The sequence below is a fragment of the Carcharodon carcharias genome, chromosome 28 (genome assembly GCF_017639515.1).
Source record: "Carcharodon carcharias isolate sCarCar2 chromosome 28, sCarCar2.pri, whole genome shotgun sequence".
NCBI lineage: Eukaryota > Metazoa > Chordata > Chondrichthyes > Lamniformes > Lamnidae > Carcharodon > Carcharodon carcharias.
In genome coordinates, this window is record NC_054494.1 from 16,040,906 (window position 1) to 16,067,779 (window position 26,874).

At 40.4% G+C, this 26,874-nt stretch overlaps 1 protein-coding gene across 3 annotated transcripts in view; it reads left to right on the forward strand.

The window, feature by feature from the left end:
* LOC121270832 (AP2-associated protein kinase 1-like) overlaps positions 1 to 26,874 on the forward strand; it is a 114,582-nt gene that overhangs the window by 15,171 nt on the left and 72,537 nt on the right. The window contains exon 2 of one of the 3 annotated variants that reach the window (XM_041176312.1): positions 24,860 to 25,061. The exons of the other annotated variants lie outside the window; for them this stretch is intronic. The gene's annotated coding sequence lies outside the window, so the exon portion shown is untranslated. The remainder of the gene's footprint in view (positions 1 to 24,859; positions 25,062 to 26,874) is intronic. 3 annotated transcript variants of the gene reach the window in all.

Genomic DNA, 26,874 nt, shown 5'->3' on the forward strand with positions numbered 1-26,874 from the left:
TAACACTTATGCCACACCAATGTCAATCAATGACCACCTCCAACAAGAGCAATTCAATCCATCTGCCCTTGAGATTCAGTAGTGTTACCATTGCTGAATCCCCAACTGTCAACATCCTGGTGTTACCATTCATCCAAAATGAATTGGACCAACCCACAAGAGCAGGTAGAGGTTGGGAATTCTGATATGAATAATTCATCTCCCAAAGCATGTCCACCATTTACAAGCTCAAGTCAGGCGTGTGATGCAATATTGCTATTTGCCAGGATGAATGCAGCCTCAACAACATTTGAAGCTTGATAATTTAAGACAAAGCAGTTTGCTTGATCAGCACCCCATCTATAAGACGGTACCATTGTTTAATAGCACCTTCTAAACCAGCAATCTCTATCACTGGGCAGCAGATGCATGTGGACATGCCACCACCTTCAAGTTCCCCTAGTCGTGCACCATCTTGACATCACAGAATCGCAGAATGATTACAGGGCAGAAGGAGGCCATTTGGTCCATTATGTCTGCAGCGGTGCTCCAAATGAGCAATTCACTTATTGCCATTCTCCCTCTTTCTCCCTGTAACCCTGTATGTCCTTCCTTTTCAGATAACAGTCTAATTTCCTTTTGAGTACTTTAATTGAACCTGCCTCCATCACACATTCAGGCAGTGCAACCTTAACCACTTGCTGGAATGCACTTGGAACTATGTTGTTGGGTTAAAATCCTGGAACTCCTAACAGCATTGTGGATGTACTTACACCAGACAGACTGCAGTGGTTCAAGAAGGTGATCCATTTTCTCAAGGGCAATTCGGGATGGGCAATAAATGCTGGCATTGCCAGCAATGTTCACATCCCAACTAATATTAAAAAAATCTTTCCTGCACAAGGCCCTCTGCACTTTTAAAAAGCTGTAGAGATCTCCTTAAGCAAACCTGCAATGTTTAGTGTCAGCTTGTTTTTTAAAATTGTAAAGCCTAATGTTGATAAATATGCACCTTAACACTTTCTTGTTGCTCCTAACCTGATTAGTTCAAGTAAATTAGTGCATGAGTAAAACAGTGTCAGTGGATAAACTAGATTTCAGGCATCTGTTTTGTGCTGCCTGTATTATTTTCAAACAAAGTTTTATTTCAAAAAAGGAGCCTTCCATTTATACAGTGCGTTATTGCATCTGTGTTATTGCACCCTTGGAACATTCTAAAGGTCTTTACAGCCTTCACTCCTGCAAGTGAAAGGATGAGATGGAAATCAGTTGTGAAATTACATTCTATCAAAGAATCAGTGCCACCTATTAGGAGAGGAGAAATTTCATGGGGGAAGCAGAGAAATATATACTTCTAAAAACGTGAGTGCAGGTGACCCGGAGAGAGTACTTAGAGTAGAACTGTTTAAGTAAGTGTGTAGTGACTGTGCAATATCTTTTTATTTAATTGTCTTTATAGTGTCACAATATTTTCTAGATCAACATTTGATATTTGTGTTGTGGCATCCTTCATTTGAGAATTTAACCTCCTGAAGAAGGTTGTTTCTTGGAGCCCTAATTGGTTTGAGCTCATAATTTAAAGTGGCAAAAATGGGAGTGCAATATCTTTTGCAGAAGTTATATTTTGAAAAAAAACAAAACTATATACCCAATTGGTGGATGTTAAAGATCCTGTGACACGTCAGGGAAGAATAGTGAAGTGACTTCGCCAACATTTCTCTGTGTAGCACCAGTGTGACAAAAAAGGAAGTTTCATCTTTGGTTTCATGTATTTTGAAAGTAATTGTAATGAAGGATTAAAATGGAGGCTGCTTCTCCCTTTAAATTTCAGATGGCAGTGTGGTTGTGCTTGGAGGTTATTTTTGGAATTGCATATAATTAAAAGATATATTCAACAGCCTCTTATGTAATTTGATTGTCAAGTCAAGATTGTCTTCTGAATATGTAGAAAATATAACTCAGCAAACAATGGAATAATGTTTTGTAAATCTGTTAACGTTTTTCTCTATAAATAAAAAATGTTTGTACCTTGAAGGCAAAATAATCTTTAAAGCTCAAACTCCACTGTTATACATAACTGTGAAGCTGTGTAACTAGTAATGGCATGTCTATCACTAGATTCTATGCTGTAAGGAGTTGCAAGATCATGTTTAAAACTGGCAACTCAGTTGTGTATTACTTTTTGGGCTGTATAGCATTTTGTCTGTCTGCTTTTGTCAATCACTTGTGCTTATGTCTTGTATGCCATTCAATCACTCAAATCATTCTGTAAACTTAGGCTCATCTTGCATTGTCAGTTCTTGGATGGAAAGATAAGATTTTCATTATATAAAATGAAAGTTCATATCAAGCTTCTGTTAGAATTTGATTCTTGAGTCTCAGGGTATAACATTCTGCGAGGGCTTAATAGCATAGTTTCTGAGAAGTTGTTTCCCCTGGCTGGAATGTTTCAGGTAAAGGGGGATGACCGTTTTGAAAGGAGTTATGGGAAATTTGAAACTCAGATGGTTGTGTATCTATTTAATGCTCCGCCCCAGAGAGCTGTGGATGCTCAGTTGTTGAGGATATTCAAGGGTGAGATTGATAGATTTTTGGAGTAAGGAAATCGAGAGATATGGGGATTGGTGGGAAAGTTGAGTTTGATCAGCCATAGTCTTTTAAATGGTGGAGCAGGCTCAAAGGACAGTATTATGTACTCGTGCTTCAATTTCTTTGTTATGTTTTCCTGCATCCCTGGGTCCTTGGGCAAACAGGATTAAGCCAAGCTGATTCTTGGAAAGCTCAGTTTTCATTTCCTGCATTTCGCATAGAGGACTACAGCTCCCAGAATGTATCAGTGTGGTTCACTCTGTTAAGACTATAACCTCCAGGTGGAAACTTTATTTACTCAGTACAACACTGGACAGGGAGCATAAAGCTTATAAACAGCTTGCTTTGCAAATGGCCAGTTTTGTTGTCAATCTTTTTTTATTCATTCATGGGATGTGGGTGTCTCTGGCTAGGCCAGCATTTATTGCGCATCTCTAATTGCCCTTGTGCAGAAGGCATTTAAGAGTCAACCACATTTACTTATTAAAAAAGAACTTATGGCACATTTAAAAATGTCCTTTTGCTTGGATAAATATATGGATTTTCTTTGGCACTTTTACGGATTTATAAATTAAATCCAGACCAGAGAAAATTCCCAATGCATGTACATCTCTAGTACTACTAAACAGGTAAATCTTTACTTCTCATGAGATCCAGTGCTTTGAGTTTTGAAGTTCTGTATTCCAGGTATGCACTTATGTTGTATGACTGACTTGGGCTAAGATTGTACTAAACCTCTGAATGGTGTTACAGACTTCAAATTACTGTGAGAACGGAGGAAGCTCTGTTATATACATATTGGGTATATGTCTTGTGTTTGAGTGTTGAGCAGACAGAAGACTTGATTGACTGAAATAGCAATAAAAAAACTGTCTCAAAGTACATCTCTTAAAACAGTTCATCTCTCAAAAGCTTCTTTCCCGATCCTGCCAGTGGCCATCTGCGCATCTCCCAACGTTCGCACGTCAGCACCCTCCCTTGTCAATATAACCACTGCTTTGCCTTGAATAACGCCATGAGCAATTTTCTAGCATGTAAATAAATCTGCACTGTAGTTAACCCGTACAAAGTAGACTAGTGTGTGAATATTTTGTGTTTTAAACTGACAGGAAACACGATGTGCAAACTATATTTTCAACTTCTAGCAATTTAGCTTGATCAAGGCTCTTAAACCTGGGCTGTACTAACTCCATAAAAGACACAAGTTTTGACTCCGAGGTAGTGTCATCTATTTTTGGAATCTTGTCAAGCTGTTTGTGTGGGATAAGACCTGAACCATTAATGATCATTCACCGGCCATTCACCTCATTGCTTTTCCAGGAACACTGCTGGGTTAGAATGGTTGTCACTATTTCCCAATGATTTCAATTCAAGAGCAACTGTATCGGGCACATTTGAGACATTTTGACATGATGTGGCACAATGTAACATAATATTAGTCCAACTTCTACTACAAAATTCATTGCGTAAGTCATGCCTTCAGGCATGTTTCCCCTTATTTGACCAGAACCAGAGGGGAATGTGCGAGGAGGACCCCGAGCCAGGCAGTCAGCAGCACCTCGATGGGAGGACCCCGAGCCAGGCAGTCAGCAGCACCTCGATGGGAGGACCCCGAGCCAGGCAGTCAGCAGCACCTCGATGGGAGCACGCCGAGCCAGGCAGTCAGCAGCACCTCGATGGGAGGACCCCGAGCCAGGCAGTCAGCAGCACCTAGAGAGTGCAGGAAGAGCACCCTGGGACAGGCAGTCAGCAGCACCTAGAGGAGAATGCAAGAGGAGGACCTGTTTCTACCTGTCAGAGCCAAAGAGTGACTTCAAATGTTGTGACCGAGCAGTTGGTAAAGCTGAGTTGCTTTTAAAAAAAAAAATCCCAGAGGAAAACTTTAACCAACTGTCATAAGCTATAATTTTAAGTGCTTTGTTTGAGATGCAACTCTAATTTCAGGAATCAGACCACCAGTTCTCAGGAGGCTTTATATTAAGCTTAGTGAAACATTTTATTAATTTACACAAGTTAAATATATACACATTGCTGCAAATTACTACGATCATAACTTTTAAATTCCCAAACTAATCTCCATTAAGGCTACAGCAACCTATAGACTTAGCCAAACACCAGGCAAAGCATTTTCATTTTATGAATTCAAAATGAGGTCCTTTTCATTTTGGTCCCTGTGGAGACAGTGGAGGCTTACAGCTGCTTTTGATCTCACATTGCCTCTCCTCTACACACAAAATGGTTGTCTTGTTATACCTAGCACAGCCCATTGAATCTAGATTCTCATTGTATCACCAGCCACTTTGAACTCCATCTCTAACAATAAAACCCCTTTCATAGAACCAGTTTTATTAGTAATATAAAAATACTGCCTGGTCTCTGCTAGCTAGGTGCTAGAATTAACCCCACTTCTTGAATGCTCTATTCAAAAAATGCAAATGCATTCTACCTCTCTGTTTGCATCTCAAAACTACTACACAGCAAAGCACCCAGACTAGCTGGCTTTAATCCAATTAAGACACACCTGCAGACTAAACTTCTATTTTAAAAGAAAAATATTTTCCAAAATTATATACGTTAATAGCTTCATGACATCCCCCTCCCTATCAAAAAATGAATCGTCATAATTCTAGAAGACGGCTTCATTTTAATAACCCATTCTCTCACTATCTCCTATACTTATTACACTATTACGTTACCAGATGCATGCATTAACATAAATATATCACACGCACAAGTCCTTGGTATCAACAGAAATCAGTCGAATTCAATGTCCATGTCTTTTTTTACAAATTACCCATTTTCCTTTAAGCTTCAAACTCTTGATAACATATCTGCTAACAGATTTTCTCTTCCAGCAATATGTATAATCCGTAGATTAAATGGTTGTAATAATAGACTCTATCTGAAAAACTCTATTGCACTTTTGTCACAAAATTTGTCCAAAAACGTCAAAGGATTATGGCCTGTATAAACAATTGTTTCTGATGAACTGTTTGCAACATAAATTTCAAAATGCTGCAGCGCTAACACCAAACTCGGTCTCTCTTTCGATCGTTGAATATCTTCTCTGTTGTATGTTCAGCTTCCGTGAAAAATACCCTATCAGTTTTTTAATTCCAGTGTCGCCATCTTGTAACAGTACAACCCCAATGCCTATATCACTTGCATCAACAGCCAACTTGAATTGTTTGGCATAACTGTGTACTGCCAACTACCAAATGACTTCTGACACTCCAGTGTCCATTGAAACTTCTTCTGTTTTGATAGTTTAGTCAGTTTAGCAACCACTTGGTTAAAATTTGGTACAAATTTCTGGTAAAACCCACTCATGCCCAGAAATCTCAGAACTTCTTGTTTTGTTGTAGGCACTGGGAAATCCATGATATCCTTGACTTTCAGATCACTCACAGCCACCTTACCATGTCCAATGGTGTGGTCTAGATGCCTAACTTGCGCTTTGCAAATTCACTTTTAGCTAATTTCATCACCAAATTAGCTTCTTGCAGTTGAGTAAATAATTCATCCCAGATGCTGTAAATGCCCCTCCCACATCTGACTGAAAACAATTAGATCATCAATATAAATCGCATAATTGCTGAGACCTGTAATTACTTTGTCAGTCTTTGAAATGTCACAAGTGCATTCTTCATACCAAATGACATGACTTTAAACCGATATAGTACACTTGTTACAAAAGCTGATATCCCCTTTGCTCTCTCTGGCAATGGTACCTGCCAATATCCTTTTAGCAAGTCAATCATTGTGATAAATTTTGATTGTCCCACTTTCTCACTGTGGTATGGGATATGAATCTGCTTTTGTCAACGTATTCGCCTTCCGATAGTCCACACACAGTCTTTGTGTTCCATCCAGTTTTGGTACTAATGCAATAGGCGAACACCAGTTACTGCAATTAGCCTCAATGAAATCAATTTATTTCTGTACTGTGATAACTTTGCTGGATTTAATCTATAAGGTTGTTGCCTTCTTGAAGATGACATTCCTATACATACATCATGTAAAACTAAATGTGTCTTTCCCAACTTATTTCTACAAATAGGTTTGTGTGACTGCAATAGCTTTTCCAAATCACTTTGACACCTCCTTGGAAAGTAACTCAATATTTCATTTAAATTTTCAAGCACCCCCTCATTATCCAATTTGATTAGAGTAAAATCAATTTGAGTCCTGCACTTCTACCTCTTTCTCTTCATCCACCATCACTAATACCTCTTGCTGTTCCTCTTCCCTGTCAAAGTACTTTTTAAGCATATTTACATGACACACCCGCTGCTGCTTCTATCTGGAGTATTTATTAAATAATTACTTTGCACAATTTCTTTTCAATCCTGTAAGGCTCACTAAATCTTGCATTTAATGAATCACCTAGTACTGGTAACAAAACTAGTACTTTCTCCCCAGAAACACGACTGCAAATTTTGGCTGCCTTATCTACTTTACCTTTCATCACAAACTGTGATATCTTTAAATGTTCCCTATCCAACACTCATGCTCTGTTCAATCTTTCCCTGAAATTTGATACATAATTCAGGAGAGTACTTTCTGAATTATGACCCATCAGTTTCAGTGGCCCCCTTACCTCATGACCAGAAAGTAGTTCAAAAGGGCTAAAACCAGTCGATGTATGAGGAGCATCTCTAATGGCAAATAGCAAAAATGGAATTCCTCTTTCCTAATCCTGTGCATAATCCTGACAGTATGCTGTCATCATAGTTTTTAAAGTTTGAAACTACCTTTCCAAAGCTCCTTGTGACTCTGAATGATAAGCTGTTGATTTAAGCTGTTTTATTCCCAAACTGTTCATTACTTCCTTAAACAGCTGCGACATGAAATTTGACCCCTGATCTTATTGTATTTCTTTAGGTAAACCATATCTTGTAAAAAATTTAATTAACTCCTCCACAGTCATCTTAGTTGTAATATTTCTTAAACGTATAGCTTCAGGAAATTTAGTAGACACGTCCATTATTGCCCATAAATACTGATTTCCACTTTTAGTCTTAGGGAGGGGTCTTACACAATCAATCATGACACTAGTAAAAGGTTCTTCAAATGCTGATATTGGGATTAAAGGCGCCGGCTTACTCACTGCTTGTGGTTTTCCTGTTATTTGACATGTATAACAGGTCCTACAGAATTTGACTACATCACTATGCAATCCTAGCCGAAGAAAAACCTCTATCTTTTCCTCTGTTTTCCTAATTCGTAAATGCCGCCCCCCCCCCCCCATTGGAATTTCATGAGCAATCCTCAGAATCTCATTTCTATACCCTAATGGGATAACAATCTGATGCACCCACCCCACCTCCAGCTTTCATTTGTTGAGACATGATCCGACCTCCATTTTCCCATCAAAATACTTTCCCGAAGATAATAACATATTGGAATACATTTTGCTCCTGTTTCTGTCGAAGGGTCATGAGGACTCGAAACATCAGCTCTTTTCTTCTCCGCCGATGCTGCCAGACCTGCTGAGTTTTTCCAGGTAGTTCTGTTTTTGTTTTGGATTTCCAGCATCCGCAGTTTTTTGTTTTTATTTTTGTCAAATACAGTGCCAGCTAATTGGATTTCGAAACCTTCTTGCCTTTGAACTGCCTACCCTTCTTATTTATCTTGTTCTTCCCAATGAGCCTTTGTTTCCTGATTGTTATAACGAGATCAATCTAGGATGTTCCTTTTGTAACACCTCTGAAAACACTTCTATTGGCTGCTCAACTACCATAGGCATCACCCACATTTATGATCCAGCTATATCATTACCCAGAATAAATTCAATACCTGCAATGGGCAATTTTTCCACCACTCCAACTATAACTTCATCTGTCCTCCATTTGCTCTTTAACGTTGCCTTCCACAATGGAATAGATTAAGCATCTCCATGAACCCCACTTAATATCACATTCTCCTGCAATACTCCCTTTGAACAAAAAGTATCACTATCCCACAATAGTAAGGATTGACTAGCCCCCGTGTCTCTTAAAATTTTAATATCTTTACCTACTCCACCCTGTAGAGAAGGGAAGTCTTTCCCTTCGCATACAAAATTTTTAAACATTTCTGCAGCCTGCTCATCAGAATTCTCTTGAGTAAACTGTGAACACGTTCCCACTTCTTTACATTTCACTGATTCTCCCTGTTTCACCTGTACACAAACGACTGGTTTCTCCTGTGTCTGAACCTCAGAACCCACATACTTTTACTTCCAGAGCTTTTCCGTACCCCAACAATTCCTACAGATTTTTCCTTCAATCTTCAACACACTGAATTTGTGTGCCCCACTTTATTACAATGAAAACACCTCAGTTTTGGAATGCCACCTTCAACATCTTCCTTTTTATTCTGAGAAAAGCTTCCTGGGAACTTCCAGCTACTCCTCTTCCCTGACGACCTACTTTCCTTTCACCTTCCCACTTTTTATTCTTTTCTAATTTGAAAGGATGATGGAAAAAGAGCTTAGCTCTATGAACTCACATAATCATCAGCTATCTCTGTTGCTTGTCTTACAGAATCAACCCTCTATTCCTCCACATGAGTTCTCAGTACTGAAAGGATTGAATCTTTAAATTTTTCCAAAAGAATTACTTCCCTAAGAGCAGCATAGGTTGTTTCTATTTTTAACGCCAGTATCCACCAGCCAAAATTACTTTGTTTTACACTCTCAAGCTCAATGTAAGTTTGCCCAGGCTGTTTTATCATATTCCTAAATTTCTACCTGTATGTTTCAGGAACCAACTCACATGCACTCAAAATAGCTTTTCTCACCGCATCATAATTCACCAACATTTCTTCTGATAGCAAAACATATACCCCGTGTGTCCTACATAACTTCGACTAATAATAACATCCAGTTTTTCTGTGGCCATTTCATCTGTTTAGCTAGCTTCTTAAATGAAATAAAGAATGCTTCAATATCTTTTTCCTCAAACTTTGGAAGAGTTTGTACAAATTAAACATCTCCCCATTGGGTTCTACCCTAGAGATAAATCCTTCCTCAACTACTGGCATCTCTTTTTTAACTGCCAATATTTTCAGTTGGAATTCTCTCTTTCTCTTCCTTCTCCATCTTCACATTTCTAATTTCCTTGCTTCTAATTCAAGCTTCTTCATTTGCATTTGAAGTCTCACTACCTTCAGCTGTGACTCACTAGGTTTCACTTCCAACTATAGATTCTGTGCTATACTTTTAGCTATGTCTGATTTCCTAGCCCCATTTTAACTTTTCTGCCAATTCTGTAAACTAACTTTTGGTTATTTTCTCCAACCCAAACAGAGTAATCTCTTCTACTCCCAGACAAGTCTCAGCAATTGTCAAAGCCATCTTGCAGTCTCACCACTTCTAAAATACCTCACCAACTCCTCAATTGAAAGTGCCTCTTGTACTCGTAAGCTTAAGATTCACTAATTCCATACTAATCAAGGAATTAGAAATGTAATTTATCCTGGCAAGAGCCCCCAATTATTATGACTGAGCAGTTGGTAAAGCTGAGTTATTTTTAAAAACATCAGAGGGAAACTTTAAACAACTGTCATGACCTATAATTTTAAGTGTTATGTTTGAAATGCAGCCCTAAATTCAGAAATTAGGTCACCAGTTCTCAGGAGGCTTTATATTAAGCTAAATGAAACATTTTATTAATTTACACGAGTTAAATATGTGCACGTGGTTGCAGATTACTATGATCATAACTTTTAACAAATTCCCAAACTAATCTCCATTAAAGCTACAGCAACCCATAGACTTAACTAGACACCAGGCAAAGCATTTTCACCTTATGAACTCAAAATGAGGTTCTTTTCACTTTGGTTCCTATGGAGACAGTTGGAGGCTTACAGCTGCTTTTGATTTCACATTGCCTCTCCTCTACACACACAAAACGGTTGTCTTGTTATACCTAGCACAGTCAATTGAATGTAAATTCTCATTGTATCACCAGCTGCTTTGAACTCCTCCTCTCTAACAATAAAACCCCTTTCATAGTACCAATTTTATTAGTAATATAAACATATTGCTTGGTCTCTGCTAGCTAGGTGCCAGAAGTAACCTCACTTTTTGAGTGCTCTATTCAAAAAATGCACTCTCCCTCTCTGTTTACATCTCAAAACTAGTACACAGCAAAGCATTCAGAATAGCTGACTTTAATCCAATTAAGACACACCCACAGACTAAACCTCTATTTTAAAGAAAAATATTTTCCAATAATATATACATTGCTTCATGACACAAAGGAAAACAGGTAGGTAATTGGATGGGATCTCTTCCCTGTCTCTCTTGATTAGCCAAGTGGTTTAAATCAGGAGACGTTATTACAGCCGAAGAATACAGTTAAGAAATTCACTTGTAAAATATTTAACATCCAAATTAATTAATTAAATAGAGTAGAGAATGCTGTCAGGTGATCAGTTGCAGCTGTAGTACGTGGGAGCTGGTGGACGCTGGTGCAATCCATGGTGACTACATCTGCAGCGAGTGTTGGCTGCTCAAGGAACTTTGGCTCAGGGTTGAGCTGGAGTCTGAGCTGCAGACACTGCAACACGTCAGGGAGGGGAAGAGGTATCTGGACACTGTTTCAGGGGACAGTCACACCCCTTAAATGAGTTACATAAAATTTGGATCATGGTCAGGGGCAGGAGTGGCTGTGAGTGAGGCAGGCATGGGGATCCAGAATTTAGCTTTGGGGGAGCCTCAGCCAGTTTCCTTGTCCAATAGATACAAAGTTCTGGTGCCAGGTGTGGATGATGGCACAGACTGCAGGGAGAATGAATGAACTGACCACAGCACTGTGGTGCAGAGTGCCATTCAAGTGGGGGGAGAAAAGATAAATGTAGTAGTAATAGTGGATAGCGTAGCTAAGGGAATAGATACTGTTCTCTGCAGCAAAGACAGAGTCCTGTAGGCTGTGTTGCCTACCTGGTGCCAAGGTTAAGGACATCTCTTATGGGCTGGAGAGGAACTTGGAGTGAGAGAGAAAGGATCCAGTTGTTGTGTTCTGTGTAGGTACCAATGACATAGATAGGACTAGGAAAGAGTTTCTGCTGAGAGATCACAAGCAGCTTGGGGCTAAGTTAAAAAGCAGAACCACAAAGGTGGTAATCTCTGGATTGCTACCTGAACCATATACAAATTCGCGTAGGGTAAATAAGAATAGAGAGGTTAATGCATGGCTCAATGCGTTGGTTTGGGAGAAATGGGTTCCGATTCATGGGGCACTGGCATTAGTACTGGGGAAGAAGAGAGCTGTTCTGTTGGGATGGGCTTCATTTCAACCTTGCTGGGACAAGTGTCCTGGTGAATAGGGTTGTAGACAGGACCTTAAACTAATTAGTGGGGGGGAGGGATCAATTGAAGGGAAATTTTAAAAATCAAAAAGAAGCAGCAGAGGTGCAGGGTAGTGATGAGGCGAATGATAATCGAAGTGCGACAGGAAGGGGCAGAAAACATTAGCACAAGATTGCAGCAGAAATCAGAACCAGAATGAGCAATAATATCAAAAGTCAAAGCTTAAGGCTCTTTATCTGAATGCACGCAGCATTTGTAACAAGATAGATGAGCTGACAGTGCAAATAGGAATAAATGACTTGATAGCTATTATAGAGATGTGGTTGCAGGGTGACCAAGGCTGGGAACTTGATATTCAAGGGTATTTGACGTTCCGGGAAAAATAGGCAAAAAGGAAAAGGAGATGGGGTAGCTTTGCTAAGAAAATAATATATCAATCCGGTGGTGAGTAGTGATATAGGTCCAATACATCATGATGTGGAATCAGTTTGGGTGGAAATAAGGAATAGCAAGAGGAAGAAGTCACGGGTGGGAGTCATCTATAGGCCCTCGAAGAGTTGCCTCACTGTAGGACAAAGTATAAATCGGGAAATAATGGAGGCGTGTAAGAAGGGCACTACTATTATCATGGGTGATTTTAATCTGCATATTGACTGGACAAACCTGATTGGCAGGGATAACATGGAAGACGAATTTGTAGAGTGCATCAGGCATTGTTTCTTAGAGCAATACTTTGCAGAACCTACCCGGGAATAGGCTAATTTAGATCTAATAATGTGCAATGAGGTGGGATTAATAAGAGAGATTGTAGTTAAGGATCCTCTGGGGGTACCGATCAAAGCATGGCAGAATTTCAAATTCAGTTTCAGGGCAAGCAACTCTAGTCTCAAACCAGTGTCCTCAAATAAGGGCAATTACAGAGGTATGAAGAAAGAGTTGTCTAAAGTGGGCTGGGAAAATAGACTAAGAGGAAGGTCAATGGATGAGCAGTGGCAGACATTTAAAACAGATATTTCGTAACGCTCAGCAAAAATTTATCCTGGTCAAAAAGAAGGACTCTATGAGAAGGATAAACCACCTGTGGCTAACAGACTTTCAAAAACTAAAACATACAAAGCTTCAAAAACTAGTGATAGGTCAGAGGAACCAGCAGCAGATGACTAAAAAGCTAATAAAGAGGATTATGAAAGTAAAATGGCAAGAAATATAAAACAAACAGCTTCTATGAGTATATAAAAAGAGAGTGGCTAAAGTGTGTGTGGGACCCTTGGAGGATGCAACTGGAGAATTGATAATGGAAACGGAAATGGAATGTAATTTAAAACAATATTTTGCATCGGTCTTCACGGTGGAGGACACTAAACACCCCAAAGATATCAGATAAGCAAGGAGCTAATGGGAGGAAAGATCTTGCAACAGTCTCTATCATAAGGGACAAAGTATTTGACAAGCTAAGGGGCTAAAGGCAGACAAGTCACCAGGACCTGATGGCCTGCATCTAAGGGTTTTAAAGGAAGTGGCTGCAGAGATAGTGGAGGTATTGGTTGAAATATTCCAGAACTCTGGATTCTGGGAGGGTCCCAGTGGATTGAAAACTGCTAATGTGGCACGCCTGTTCAAGAAGGGAATGATACAAAAAGCAGGAAACTATAGGCCAATCAGCCTAAGATCTGTCATTGGGAAAATGCGAGAGTCCATTATTAAGGAAGAGATAGGGCATTTAGAAAAAGCTTAACGCAGTCAAATAAAGTCAACATGGCTTTGCGAAAGGGAAATGATGTTTGACAAATTTGCGAGAGTTCTTTGAGGATATATCATGCAGATATAATCAAGCAGGGGAGCCGGTAGTTGTTGTGTATTTAGATTTCCAGAAGACATTCGATAAGGTGCCACATAAAAAGTTATTGCACAAGATAGGAGCTTATGGTATCGGAGGTAATGTATTAGCATGGATTGAGGATTGGTTAACACATAAGACAGAAAGTCAGGATTAATGGATCTTTTTCAGGTTGGAAAGACATAACTAGTGGAATGTCACAAGGATCAGTCCGAAGGCCTGAATTATTTACTATCTATATTAATGACTTGGAGGAGGCAGAGTGTAATGTATCCAAATTTGCTGCTGATACAAAAATAGGCGGGAGGGCATATTGTGATGAGGACATAAGCTACAAGGGAATATAGATAGGTTGAGTGGTGGGCAAAAATTTGGTAGATGGAGTTTAATGTAGGAAAGTGTGAGGTCATGCACTTTGGTAGTAAAATCTAAAGGCAGACTATTATTTAAATAGTCGCAAAAAAGTGCAGCACAGAGGGATCTGGGTGTTCTTGTACATGAAACACAAAACGTTAGCATGCAGGTGCAGCAAGTAAGAAGGCAAATGGAATTTTGGCCTGGATTGCTAGGGGGTTGGAGTTTAAAAATAGGCAAGTTTTGTTACAACTTAAATGATGTTGGTGAGGCCGCACCTGGAGTACTGTGTACAGTTTTGGTCCCCGTATTTAAGAAAGAAAATACTGGCATTGGAGGCATTTCAAAAGAGATTCACTAGGCTGATTGCTGGGATGAAAGGGTTAAGGGTTGGCTTATCAAGAATGGCTAAACAGGTTAGGCCTTTATTCATTAGAGTTTAGAAGAATGAGGGGTGATCTTATTGAAATGTACAAGATTCTGAGGGGCCTTGACAGGGTAGACGTTGAGAAGATGTTTCCACTAATGGGGGAATCTCAAACCAGGGGACATAACTACAGAATAAGGGGACACTCATTTAAAACTGAGATGTGAAGGAATTTCTTCAGAGGTTAGTGAATGTCTGAAATTCTCAGAGTTGTGGAGGTTAGATCACAAAAGTATTTAAAGAGGAAGTAGATGGATTTCTTAAATATTGGGGAGTTGAGCTGGCACAAAAGAGGAGTTGAGACCTGGGGCAGATCAGCCATGATCTTATTGAATGGTGCAGCAGGCTTGAGGGGCTGAATGGCCTATGCCTTCTATTCCTTATGTTGTTCTTCTCAACACAAATTAAAAATTGCGGCACTGGATTTTCCAAGGATGTGCACTTCTATCTAAACTTAACCTTGCAGGCTAGAAGTGGAGAGCTGTATTTAAAATCAGCGGAAGTTGCCATTTTAGATCTTGATTTCCTGTTATATAGAAATGGTATGATAAGCATACTTAACATTGAATGTATTTGGTTCAGCAATTCTTGTATCAGCCTCTTCTCTACTTACTTGTTTACTCTTCTAGGATATGTTGTGCACTTCATAACCATTTATTCCTGTCTGCACATTATACCTAATTTTCTAACTTGCAGACACCTCCAATCAATGTCCTTTTGCCATTATTATCAGAATACCTGTCCAACATTAAGTTGTGGGTGAACGAGAACTTTCTCCATTTGAACATAACACTGGGAACTTGGGCTTCTGGAATTTTTGTTTATTGTTTGTTACCAAACTTGTCTTTCATTTGTTGATTCTTCAAAAGAAAGTATTTGATTAAATTACCAGTTCCTTGCCTGATTTTTGGTGAGGGGGCTAGAAGATTCCGGTTGCAGATTCAGTTGTACGGGTTGGTGTTAGTATGAAGGTGAGCTTTTTCCATTCTTTTTGGCTTGGACCAAGGTCTTGATACCTGTGCTCCTGACTTCAACTTCCTCCTTTGCTGTTTTCTCTGGTTGGACCAAAAGGTGTACCACTAAGTTGTTCTTCAAATCCATATTATCCATTACTGAACTGGATACTTCAGCATAGTTCATCCTTTGCATTTACATCCGCACCTGCATTCACTGCCATTGAAACCCTTATCTGCAATTACGTTGCCTCAGTGCTCAACAACTTGAATGCCTTCCACCTTGACCTCCTGGAGCTTCTCTCCAACAAGTTCCAACTTCCTAAAATTCTTGCCAGCATCTCTTCTGCACTAAGCCATGCCCGATCATCATCGCTGACCTCTGTTTGGCTTCCCATCTCTTGAGTAATTGCATTCAAAATTCTTCCTTTGTTTACAGAGCCTTTTTCTATTCTTGCTGTACCCTATGTTGGAGTGAAGGTTAATGTATAAAGACACACATAAGTTGAACATTGGATAGCATGCAAACAATTTAGTAAAATTGTGACGAAATAATATGGGGAGATGTTATACACATATGAGGGCTCTTGATGAGCTGTCATTCTAACTGTCATCAGTTCCTCTTTATGATTGTGCAATATGGGATTTTTCAAATAATGTACTCTATTCTCATTCTATATTTCTCTACTTTCAAACTGTTTGTTCTTTGCAGTGGGATGTAAATTGAAGATTTCCTTCATTTCATTCTGAACTACAGTACTCTGAAGCAACCCATACTTAGTCTGCTTCCAGTTCTTTTTTTAAATATGGTAGTCATTTGGGATATTTTTGTTTGCATGTATTTGACAGAATCACATGGTCATGACTAATACAGGCTCCAGTCTGACTACCTGTTGTCAGGATTACATATGGAGAAGTGAAGGTTATAGTTTTGTAAGGGGTAGGAAGTAAAGAAATTTAGATGCACGTGAACTTCTCAACTCCATAACATTTTCTTTATCAATTGTATGCAGAATCTTCATTAATGTAGATGACCATATACTGATCTAAACCTTCCACAGATATCAAACTGCTCACTCGATTCATTGCAAAGAACTGTATACAGAAAATAAATTCATCATTTTAAAATTAGGCTAGAGTCAAAGGGGAAGTTTATTTACATTTTAATCTTTCTCTGCCTCCTTCCACCTCACAAGTTGAGTGTCAAAAAATGATTTGTGTTGGTGCACATGATAATCACACAATTCAGAATCTAAATAAATCTCCGGGAAATTATGAAGCCCATAACTTTTAGATACTAAATTTGCAAGTATAAATTGGTAGATTTTTAGTGTGGCAAATGAAGACAGTGACTTATGTTTTTAAAAGGAACACTTATTTATTTTCTTCCTTGGTAAGTTGTCCTCAAGCTGTAATATACATGGTCTATCTCCCTCTGCTATGAAGTAAAAGAGAGGAACCTATACCTTTGATATGGTGACTCTTTGCTTGGTATATCACAGGCATGCAGTTGATGGGTAATTGAGAATGAAAGATTGAGCGTCTCAGTTTCCAAACTTTTTGCTGTTTGAGCAATTGACATTTTAAAAATCCTACCAAACGGCTAAATGTAGGAATTCTTTTTAGAAAGTTGCATTAATTAAACTGTGTACTCGCCAAAATTGAAGCCAGTGGAACCTGGGAAAACTCATCACTGGTTTGAGCCATACCTAGCATAAAGTTGTGATTCCTGGTGGCCAATCATCTCAGTCCCAGGCCACTGCTATAGGAGCCCCTCAGAGCATTATCTTGTGCTCAACCATCTTAGCTACTTCAAGGACTTTCCCTCCATTATAAGGTCAGAAGTGAGGATGTTCACTGATTACACAAATGTTCAGTACTGTTTGTGACTGCTCAGATACTGAAGCTTGAAGCAGTCCATGTCCACATCGAGCAAGGCCTGGGCAGCATTCTGGCTTGCGCTGACAAATGGCAAGTAATATTTGCACCACACAAATGCCAGGCAATGACCATCTCTAACAAGAGAGAATGTAACAATCTCCCCTTGATGGTCACTGGCATTAGCATTGCTGAATTCCCCACTATCAACATTCTAAGGTTTACCCATGACCAGAAACTGAACTGGGTCATCCATACGAATACTGTAGCTACAAGAGCAGGTCAGAAACTGGGAATCTTGCAGCGAATAACTCACCACCCGATTCCCCAAAGCCTGTCCGCTATCTACAAAGCGCAAGTCAGGAGTGTGGAGGCATACTTTCCACTTGCATTTATGAGTGCAGCTCCAACAACACTTAAGCTCAATACCATCCAAGGCAGAGCAGCCTGCTTGATCGGCATCCCAGCCACCAACTTGAAGCATTCAATCCCTTCACCACTGTCATGCAGTGGCAGCAATGTGTTTTTTTAAAAATACATTCTTGGGATGTGAGCTTTGCTGTCTGGGCAAGCATTTATTGCCCATCCCCAGTTGCCCTTGAGAAGGTGGTGGTGAGCTGCCTTTTTGAACCGCTAAAGACCATGTAGTGTAGGTACACCCACAGTGATGTTGGGGAGGGAGTTCCAGGATTTTGACCCAGCAATAGTGAAGGGATGGCGATATATTTCCAAGTCAGGATGGTGAGTGACTTGGAGGGGAACTTCCAGGTGGTGGTGTTCCCATGTGCCTGCTGCCCTTGTCCATCTAGATGGTAGAGGTCATGGGTTTGGAAGGTGCTGTTGAAGGAGCCTTGGTGAATTTATGCAGTGCACCTTGTAGATGGTACACACTGCTGCTACTGTGCATCGGTGGTGGAGAGAATGAATGTTTGTGGATGTGGTGCCAATCAAGTGGGCTGCTGTGTCCTGGATTGTGTCAAGTTTCTTGAGTGTTGTGGGTGCTGCACTCATCCAGACAAGTGGGGAGTATTCCATCACATTCCTGACTTGTGCTTTGTAGATGGTGGACAGGCTCTGGGGAGTCAAGAGGTGAGTTACTCAACACAGGACTCCTAGCCTCTGACTTGCTCTTGTAGCCACAGTATTTTATATGGCTAGTCCAGTTCGGTTTCTGGTCAATGGTAGCCCCCAGGATGTTGATAGTGGGAGATTCAGTGATTGAACATCGAGGGGCGGTGGTTGGATGCTCTCTTGTTGGAGATAGTCATTGCCTGACATTTGTGTGGTGCGAATCTTTCTTGCCACATCTCAGCCCAAGCCTGGATATTGCCCAGGCCTTGCTGCATTTGGACATGGACTGCTTCAGTATCTGAGGAGTCATGAATGGTGCTGAACATTGTGCAATCATCAGCAAACATCCTCACATCTGACCTTATGATGGAAGGAAGGTCATTGATGAAGCAGCTGAAGATGGTTGGGCTGAGGACACTAATGTGAGGAACTCCTGCAGTGATGTCCTGGAGCTGAGAGGACTGACCTCCAACAACCAGAACCACCTTCCTTTGTGCTAAGTATGGCTGCAACCAGCAGAGAGTTTTCTCCCTGATTCCCATTGACTCCAGTTTTGCTAGGGCTCCTTGATGCCACACTGGGTCAAATGCTGCTTTAATGTCAAGGGTAGTCATCCTCACATCACCTCGGGAGTTCAACTCTTTGGCCCATGTTTGAACCAAGGCTGTAATGAGGTTAGGAGCTGAGTGGCCCGGGCAGAACCCAAATTAGGTGTCAGTGAGCAGGTTATTGCTAAGCAAGTGCCACTCGATAGCACTGTTGATGACCCCTTCCATTATTTTACTGATGGAGAGTAGACTGATGGGGCGGTAATTGGCCTGGTTGGATTTGTCTTTTTTGGGTTCCACGTAGCCGGGTAATGCAAGTGTTGTAGCTGTACTGGAACAGCTTGGCTAGGAGCATGGCATGTTCTGGAGCACTAATCTTCTGTATTGTTGCTGGAATATTGTCAGCGCCCATAGCCTTTGCAGTATCCACTGCCTTCAGCCATTTCATGATAACACGTGAAGTGAATTGAATTGGCTGAAGACTAGCATCTGTGATGCTGGGGACCTCGGAGGCAGAGATGGATCATCCACTCGGCACTTCTGGCTGAAGATTGTAGCAAATGCTACAGCCTTATCTTTTGCACTGATGTGCTGAGCTCCTCCATCATTGAGGATGGGGATATTTGTGGAGCCGCCACCTCCAGTAAGTTGTTTAATTGTCCAGCACCATTCACGACTGGATGTGGCGGGACTGCAGAGCTGATACCTGATCCGTTAGTTGTGGAGTTGCTTAGCTCTATCACTTGCTGCTTATGCGAGTAGTCGTGTGTTATAGATTCACCAAGTTGGCACCTCATTTTTAGATATACTCGGTCCTGCTCCTGGCATGCCCTCCTGCAATCTTTATTGAACCAGGGTTGACCCCCTGGCTTGATGGTAATGGTAGAATGGGGGATATGCCAGGCCATGAGGTTACAGATTATGTTAGAGTACAATTCTGCAGCTGCTGATGGCCCACAGTGCCTCATGGATGCCTAGTCTTGAGCTACTAGATCTGTTCGAAATCTATCCTATTTAGTACGGTGGTGGTGCCACACAACACGATAGAGGACATGTGAAGGCGGGACTTCGTCCCCACAACAACTGTGTAGTGGTCACTCCCACTGATACTGTCATGCACAGATGCATCTGCGATAGGCATGTTGGTGAGGATGAGGTCAAATATGTTGTTCCCTCTTGTTGGTTCCCTCACCACTTGCCGCAGACCCAGGATAGCAGCTGTGTTATTTAGGACTCAGCCAGCTCAGTCAGTAATGGTGCTACTGAGCCACACTTGGTGATGGACATTGAAGTCCTCCACCCAGAGTACATTCTGCACCCTTTGTCACCCTCAGTGCTTCCTGCAAGTGGTTTTCAACATGGAACACTGATTCATCGGCTGAGGGAGGGCGGTACGTGGTAATCCTTTGCTTGCCCACGTTTGACCTGATGCCATGAAACTTCATGGGGTTCGGAGTTGATGTTGAGGACTCCCAGGGCAGCTTCCTCCTGACTGCATACCACTGTGCTGCCACCTCTGCTGGATCCGTACTGCTGGTGGGGCAAGACATAACCCGGGGTGGCGATAGTGGTATCTGGCACATTATCTGTAAGGTTTGATTCCATGAGGATGACTATATCAGGCTGCTGCTTGACTGGTCTATGAGATAGCTCTCCCAATTTTGGCACCAGATGTTAGTAAGGAGGGCTTTGCGATTGCCGTTGTCGTTTCAGGTGCCTCGGTCAGTGCTGGGAGGTCCGACCAGTTTCATTTTTTTTGTGACTTTACAAATAAATGGCTTGCTAGGTCATTTCAGAGGGCATTCTAGGGTGAACCACATTGCTGTGGGTCTGCAGTCAAATGTAGATCAGACCAGGAAAGGACAGATTTCCTTCCCTAAAGGACATTAGTGAACCAGATGAGTTTTTACAACAATCGACAATGATTCCATTGTCATCATTAGACTTTTAGACTTTTAATTCCAATTTTTTATTGAATTCAAATTCCATCATCTGCTGTGGTGGGATTCGAACCCAGGTCCCCAGAGCATTAGCCTGGGTCTCTGGATTGCTCGTCCAGCGACAATACTACTCCGACATTGCCTCCCCTACTATATACAAGATGCACTGCAACAACTCAGTAGGGCTCCTTCCAAACCCATTACCTCTACCACCTAGAAGGATGCGGGCAGCAAGGTGCATGGGAATACCAGCACCTGCAAGTCTCCTCTAAGCCACGCATCATCCTGACTTAGAACTGTTACTGTTGTGGATTAAAATCCTGAAAGTCCCCTACTAACAGCAGTATAGGAGTTTCCACAGCAGTTGGACGACAGTGATTCAAGGAGGTTGCTCACCCATCATCATCTCAAGGGCCATTAGGGATGGGCAACAAATGCTGGCCTTGAGGTTATCCACTTTGGTAGGAGGAACTGATGTGCAGAGTATTTTCTAAATGGTAAGATGTTAGAAAATATAGATGTACAAAGGAACCTGGGTGTCCTTGTCCATAAGTCACTGAAAGCTAACATGCAGGTGCAGCAGGCAATTAAGAATGCTAATGGAATGTTAGCCTTTATCACAAGAGGATTTGAGTATAGGATTAGTGAAGCCTTGCTTCAATTGTATAGAAGCTTGGTTAGATTGCACCTGGAGTACCATGTGTAGTTTTGGTCCCCTTGCCTCAGGATATTATTGCCGTAGAGGGAATGCAACGAAGTTTCGCCAGATTTGTTCCAGGGATGGCGGAATTGTCTTATGAATTGGGGAGTCTGGGGAATTGTCTTATGAATTGGAGATTCTGAGAGATTGGAGAAACTGGGCCTGTATTTTCTGGAGTTTCGAAGAATGAGAAACCTACAAAATACTTAAAGGAATAGACAGTGTAGATGCAGTTAAGGTGTTTCCCCTGGTTGTGAAGCCTAGAACCAGGGGACACCATTTCAAAATAAGACAAACTTAGGACTGAGATGAGGAGAATGTCTTTATTCAGAGGGTTGTGAATCTTTGGAATTCTTTACCCAAGAGGGCCGTGGAAGCTCAGTCATTGAGTATGTTTAAGTTAGAGATTGATAGATTTCTAATTAACAATAATGTAAAGGGTTATGGGGATAGTGTGGGTAAAAGGCATTCAAGTGTTCGATTAGCCATGCTCGTATTGAATGGCAGAGCAGGCTCGATGAGCTGATTGGCCTTCTATTCCTATGTTCCTGTGCAATGCCCACACCCCATGAAAGAATATTGGACTCTACTCCAGTTGAGGCCAAACCAGTGTTTTATAAAGGTTTCTTATAACGTCATTGGTTTTGTACTCTCTGCCTCTGCCACGAGCATAGATCAAAACATGAAAATCCATGGTGGAAACTTGCAGCCCTAAGTAGGCATCATCCTCGAATCGAGGGGCAGCTGACTACTCTGTGCTGTTATTTATAAAGCCCAGGACCCTATATGCCATTCTTCACCTGCCCAGCCACCTTCAATTGTTTATGTACAGGTATCCCTGGGTCTGTTTGAAATTCAGCAAGTTATTTTTGAGTCTGGCCTTAGTATGCCATATCTTTGATCTAAAATGGCTACTGTCATATTTCGGGCTGAAAATTTGTTAAACACTCAAGCATTTTACCTGAAATATCTTTTACGGAGGATTGTATGTATAGATATGATGGCAATATGTAAGTGAGACTTTGAAGCAGTGTGGAACAGCCTTAATTCACACACAAGCACCATACATAAGGCTGATGACTTTGTTATAGATGCTGGACTTTATAAGATGGTTATGTTTAAAACTATCTCCTTTAATTCAAGGTGAAATGGAGTAGTTTGGAGAGGGAGTTGTTATCTCCTATAGAATCTGACCAGAGAAACACTATATAAATGTTGTGGAGACAGAAACTCAAATCAAAACTTATTGAATGTAAAGTTTTAACACCTGGACACACAGGAGGACCCAGCTGGTTTTTGCCGTGTAAAAACTCCAGACTGAGTCAGTTAGACAGAATTTGAGGGAAAAGTGTTAAAAACTGGTGCTGCTGTGCCATACCGAAGAGAAGGGCTGGTTTTGGGTTAACTACCAAGCAGAGTAATGGTAAAGATGAATTCCCAGTTTGAAGAAACTAGGCTTGTGAATAGTTAAAGGCCATGGAGTCGGTAGAGGGTGTCTTGCTACTGGAAGTCCATTTGATTATGCTCAGAAGGTTGAATGAAGGAACTTTGTTTAAAAGGACACTGGAGAAGCTTGGGACTTTATACACAAGACTAAATTTCTGCTAAGAGTGCGGTGTGATGTATAATCATGGTGTGGAGTTGTCAGTTGTGTTAAGAAGTTGATGGGAAAACCCTTTATGTAGTTTGGTGTACTAATTGCTGTCCAAGTGATGGTTAGCGGAAATTGTTTGTTTGTTACAGCAAAAGCCTTAATAGGGTAACCTGTGTGATTCTTTGCATTGGTGACTGGGAAATTCCTATCACTTGGCATCGTAACAGCTTTAGCATTGGGTGGGGGTGGGAATTTTAGGTCAAAAATTTCATTTGATACAGGTAACAAAATAGCCTTTGTCAGTTTCAATAGACTTCTGTGAGATGTGGATGTGCCTTGAACATGAACATTTATTTGTCTATGAAAAGCTTTGGAATTCAACATTTACCACTATTCCGAAACCCGTAGCATTTAGCTGTGGACCCATGGCCTATGTAACTGATCTGTCTGAAAGAACATTTTTTCTAGTTTATTAATTATCATAAACTTAGTGTGACCTGGGATTGAAATCGAAAAGGAGAGTTGCCATTTAAATATCTCTAAGATTTTGGAAAGGAGTGGAGTATATTTTCTTGTAAGTTGTTACTGGCAGATGCTTTGTTCCACTCTAGATCTGCAATGCTTTAAATCGGGAGGGAATATCAACATTTAATTAAACTCTAACTGGCTGCTCTGGCTGTTCACACTGCTTTTTTCTCAGGAGTTAGTTAATCTGTATGTTTTTGTAAAGTTGGAAAATTAAAGAGTGAAGTCAGTGTTCAAGACTGATTACAGGATGTATAAAAACAAAAGATGTGATTGTTTTGAAGATACTTGCAAAACTTTCTAAAATTCAAGATGTTTATATAAAGCACTTGATTTATATTTAAATCAGGCTTTCATAACATCTACTGTCACTTGCAGCTAATTCACAAGTTGTATAATGCATAGTTTATAAACCAAATTAGATAAGTAAATATTGCCTTTATTGGCTACCTACTATTGATAGATTTTCTATTTTCAATGTTATGCTTAAATTGCCAATTTGGTGTTTGCTAAATATTAGTGCATGTTTCCTAGGAACTCTTTATAATGACAATAGGATAAAATATTATGATTTGTTTTCAAATCCCTCCATGCCCTTGCCCCTCCCTATCTCTAATCTCCTCCAACCCCATAACCCTCCAGGATATCCACACTCCCTTAATTCCGGCCTCTTGTGCTTTCCCTATCATAATTGCTCCACTGTTGGCAGATGTGCCTTCAGTTGCCTAGGTCCCAAACTCTTGAATTCCCTCCCTCTACACCCTACCTCTCTACTTCACTTGCCTCCTTTAAGACACCTGCCTCTTTGACCAAGCTTTTGATCATCCGACCTAACATCTCTTTGTGGCTTGGTATCAGACTTCATTTTGTAACACTGCTGTGAGAACGGTCTTGGGACGGTTCGTTATGTCAAAGGCACTATATAAATGTAAGTTGTTTGATTCAAGGGAGAATACTTGTATCTTACTGAAATAATTTTTGACTGAGAAGGAGTTATTAAAATGCTACCTTAGCTTTAACACTATATATCTTCTGTGATTTTGCTCCAGTGGAGTCAACGTTTGTATTGATTGATCTATTTTCATTTTGGGTCATGTTGTTTATTATATCCTTTGGAGATTTCTCTTAGGAAAAAGAATTCTAGTAATTGTGGTTTTTTTTTTAAGATGTTCAAGAATTGATGTTGGATTGACACTCCACTGCTATATTGATGAAGTGCTGCATCGCTAGAGACCCTGCTTTTTGATGAGATTAGCCCTGCCATCTTATTCAGTGATTCAAATGGGAATGAAAGATTCGATGATATGTGAGGAAGAGTAGAAACTTTGTCTAGTGTCTGTCCAAAATCAACACATCTTCCAGGAAAAGGTTTATCTGATTTCAACTCATTACTTTCTTGGAATCTTGCACTTGTACAAAATAGTTGCACTTGCTCACCGAACAGTTGTTTCACTTCAAAATAAGGGAATGAAGCACTTGGAAGTGGGTGAGCAAACCAAGGTGTCCCAGTCAGCCTCCTGCAAAGAAGTCATTACATGTTAAATCAGAAATTCTCATCTTTTGAAATATGTTGCTTGCAAAGCCTACAAGTGCATAATAATCATTGTCCTCAAATTATTTGATCTGCAAATCACATTTCAAAAAGTGTTTCCTTTGAAAGTGACACCTTGCTTGTCTAACTGAAATTTATTAAAAGCAAGTTTATATTGTCTGAAAGAAATGCTTTCAAAGAAGCTGATCTCAACATCAGAACTGATGAGTATATTTGGATAGCAATCTTAAATTGGCTCTAAGGCAGAACTCATTGGATCCAGAAGCTTCAGTAGATTAAAAACATGGTAACATCATGTTACTTTCTAAAAAATGTGACATAGCAAATGCCAGGCAAGTGAAGGGAATTGGCTGTTGGTAGTTAAGATTGCCTAACCTAGCAAACAGTAATTAATAGGGATTCAAAAGAAAGTATATTTTTCTTGACCATAAGCTTTTTGCTGCTTTGTCTTAGTTGACTCTTTCCATCTCCCTTCTCATGGATCAACCAATGCGCTTATGTTTTGTAATACAAACTGTCGGTGCGCCACTGGCCAGCGACGTACTCGAGCTGACGGACGACGAATACGTCTTAAGAAGTCTTGCTGTATAAAAAGTGCCATACAAGATACAACTTGTTGCTATTTAATATACATCCTATCACTAAACAGCAGAGGTCATTGTGCATTGCACCTTGACAAATCTCTGCCACCTTTTCACCTTTGATTTGTATAAAGAAAGACTTGCATTTATATCGGACCTTTCATGACCACAGGACATCCCAAAGTGCTTCACAGCCACTGAAGTACTTTTGAAGTGTGGTGGTCACTGTTATAATGTAAGAAATGCAGCCAGTATGCATACAGCAAACTCCCAAAGCATTGTGACAGTGACCAGATAATTTTGTTTTTGTGATGTTGATTGAGGGATGAATATTGGTCGGGCTTTCTTGTCACTGATGACATCTGTCAAATTGACCAATATTGGTACTATGATTTCCCACATAAGGAAGAAAGCAAAAAGCACAGAAAAGCTTAAACAACTATCACCCCACCATATCATTATTGAAAAGTTTCTTAAGTACCTGCATGGGCATGTGCCATCTCTGGTTCAGCTGGTAGCACTCTTGCCTCTGAATCAAAAGATTTGGGGTTCAAGTCCCACTCCAGTCCCTCAAGTACAAAAATCTAGGTTGACACCTAGTGCAGTACTAAGGGAGTTCTGCACTGTTGAAGGTGCCATCTTGAAGATGAGATGTTAAAGCATAGCTCCATCTGGCCCCTCAGGCAGAAGGAAAAGATCCTAATAACGCTATTTCGAAGAATAAAATTATCTAGTTGAGGATGTTTCCTGTAATGAATCGACCTTTGTCTTTAAAAGATCCTTCTACATCCTGATAATATTACAGCAGTCCTTGGCACTGATGGATTGAGCTTGGGGAAAGGATAGGAAGACAATAGTGACCATGCAGGATTTATCCTGGATGTAGGGAAACAGGCTGTACAAAGAATACTTTTAGCTACTTGAAACTTTAACTTTGATAGTCCTCTTGCCTCTTCAGCATAAAGACTAGGACCATGATTGTTCCATTTATTGATGTAGAGTCTATGTTCATGTAAAGGAAGGTTGTATCTCTAATAGCTAAATCCAG